Source organism: Egretta garzetta, unplaced genomic scaffold (genome assembly GCF_000687185.1).
Source record: "Egretta garzetta isolate BGI_Z169 unplaced genomic scaffold, ASM68718v1 scaffold608, whole genome shotgun sequence".
Lineage (NCBI taxonomy): Eukaryota > Metazoa > Chordata > Aves > Pelecaniformes > Ardeidae > Egretta > Egretta garzetta.
This window is the reverse complement of record NW_009260498.1, coordinates 333,603-336,721: the sequence shown is the minus strand read 5'-3', so window position 1 is coordinate 336,721 and position 3,119 is coordinate 333,603.

Below are 3,119 nucleotides of genomic sequence, written 5' to 3'. Positions count from 1 at the left end.
GGCGCGAAGGCCCCAGGCCTGCTCAGGCCGCCGGCGTCCCGCTCGTGAGGGAGGGAGTCCGGCCGACTCCTGGGTGGTGACCCCGGGCTGTGGCTTCCTGGCCCTGGCGACGATTTCCGAGCACCGGGGTCCGCCGTGGGGGAGTCGCGGCGGGGAGGGAGAAGGAGCCTTTTCTGGTTAAACTGGGGTGAATGGCACGGGCGGCTTGGGGCGCTTCCATCCGTGCGGCACAGCAGCTCTGTCAGGCAGGTCCCGGTCCTCGGAACCCGCAGTCCGGGAGACGCGAGGGGTTTGCAGGGGCTGAGGGCAGCAGGTCACGGGCAGGACGGCGGGATGGGGGCTTTGCAGCTCACTGCCCCACGTTCCCTTCCTCGCCCCGGCAGCCTGCTCTGCCTCTTCATGGCAGTGCCACAACCTCTTGTCATCCTCACTTGGGCTTCCATTTTAACCCAGGGAAGCACACAAACGCCAAAAAACCTTTATTTCTTGATCGTAAATCACTAGCTGTGGAAACCTTTAAGTACACAGTAAAGTCCGCTGTAGTAAAATCAGACGTTTGCTGAACCACGTGAAGGATTGAGATCTCTGCTGCCAACCGCGCTTGACAAAACATTGGTTGATGATCAGTGATACTTTTTTTTCAGGTTATTACAAACCATTTCCCCCAAGACTTGATGCGTTAGCATCTGCTTGTGATCAAAGGATGCCAGAGAAGCCTGGCTTAGCCGCCCTGTGTGTTCCTTAGCAAACAGAGAGTTTCTTCACCTGGTTTATGTCGTGATCCACAGATAAAGGCAGGAAACATTTGGCAGGTATAATACGTTGACTGTTGCTCTTTGCTGGGTGCAGTGAGGCTGTCGGAGTCACCCGGGTGCCATTCTGCCGGGTGCAGCTGGACGCGGCTGCCCACAGCCACCCGGCAGAGGCCAGCGTCCTGCTGCCCGTGGGGAGAGCCTGGGGCTCGTCCACCCTGTGCTGCGCACGGCGCTTGCACCGAATCCTGCAGATTAACTCACTTGACAAGTGAGTTTCAGGGCTCATCTGAAAAGTGAAGCTACATGATTAAGTGAGTAGAGGTTCGAGCTTTTAATGCCTGTGCCGGATAGATGAATCTGAATATCCAGCTACTGAAAACGCGATTAGAAGTTTAGCTCCACAACAGCGATAGCGGACTGACCTTATTCTACCTAATTTTCTTTGTTGTGATTGTCATCAATTGTTTTTTTGCTGCGTGTAACTGGTAGATTACATAGATGTTTCAAAATCATCGAAGATTAATCTGGGTCTGTCTTAAGATTCAACGTTTATTTCCCTATGTCTTTTCAAAGTGCAAGCGGAGGGCATTCTGCTTTGTGTCATCAGGAAATGCGACCTGGCGTTCAAAGGTTATTCCAGCCTCTGTCGCTCTTCCATACTGCAAGGTTGTGTGCAATTAAGGTAGATGCCCTTCGCAAACAACTTGCTGGTTGTTTTATAATCTCCATTCGAAGAGGTCGGTTTTCAATACGGTTTTTACAGGCTGTCGTTTTGTGACGTTATCACTATAACAAGCTGCTCTTGTTTTTTAGATTAAGCATTAAGGCCCAATCCAAATCCCCTTAAATTCAAGAAGAATGTGTTCGTTTACGCGGTGGATCAGGCATTAAATGGACTGCAGGAAGAGAACGGCCCCTTGACTCCTAGAGCAGGCGATCGGTATGTGAGGGTGAAGGTGCAACTGGGGGAAAACTGACCTACTTCTTCCTCGGGTGTATTTTTGCTAGAGATAAAGAATGGATCCAGCTGTTAAACTTACCAGAATCACTTAGGAACAAAATATGTTTTGAGAGGGTGGCAGAGTACCCCCGCAAAACCAAGCCGGTGTCACCTGGACCCCTGAAACTCTCAGAATAAAAAAGTGGAAAAGGTTGGCTGAAGAAAATTGATGTTGTGGAGAAAAAACGTAGGGGGGAGTGTAGTGGTAAGGGGGATGCTCTCCTTTTACAGGCTTCTGCCGTGCTTCGGATCCTGGCCTTAGAATCCCCCCCCTTGTTCTGCCCCTGTCACGCATGCAGCGCTCTCCTCCGGATTCGCACCTACGTATCGCTGACTTCCAGCCCGATGTGAAGCGAGCTGCCGCCTCTTCCTCTGTGGCCGTACCCTGAAACTCTGGTACTGAGGGCATTTGCGCCTCCATACGTGGAGCCTGGAATGGATGTTTGGGGAAACTGTAGCTGCTGCTGGAGTGGTTTGTCAAGCACTCGGCACCATCCCACACCAGCGCCCTCAAAATTGTTCTGGAGATAAAAAGCCTGCATGTAAAATGGGAGGGTCATCCGTGGATTGCTAAACGTGTTTGCTTTTTCCGTGCGAAAATAAGTGACTCTCCCTTATTCAGTAGCAGCAAATTCATCTCTAATTCGCATTCCACTTGTTTCTTCCCTGTGCTCCGCTGCTAAACATGCTTCAAGGCTTTTCTTCTGGAGAATGCTAATACATTGCTTTTCTATATGAAATAATTTTCCTATTAGGCTTCTGGATTCCTTAACCAGCCAGAGTGGGTGTTCCTGTGAACTGACAATTACTGCGCAACTTGTCTTCCAGCAGAACTCTGAGATTAATTACTGGCATGTCATACCTTTGAGAAATTACCATATTCAAACACGACACCTCGCACACGTAACACAGCTAACCCCATGTGCTCAGGTTTCTGCCCTGCTGGAAGAGCACCTGGCATTTCGGTTTCTTCCACCGTGTTTCATTTATCGATATGTGAGACTACACATAGAATAAGAACATCGGTCCCTCGTCGTCCCAGGAGATCTAAACTTATCTTGTAACTGAATGTATAGCCAGTAGAGATATAAACACTGGGATCGTATAGGGCGGAGGTAATTCCCGGGTATGTAAAGAAAGCGAGAGCTGACCCGTCGGGGGCACTGATCAGCATCTTCCAGTTCAGATGGCCAGCAGGAAATCGGGATTCTCCCTCAGCGTTACAAGAAGCACCTTCAGAGGAAGGAAAGCCCGTGCTTCTCTCCCTCCCTGTAGCTATTTACGGAGAGGGAGGCCTCCACGCCATGTCTGTGCCCATCGCATAACGCTCTTAGTGCTAAAATCAGCAAAAAAAAAGCAGAGCA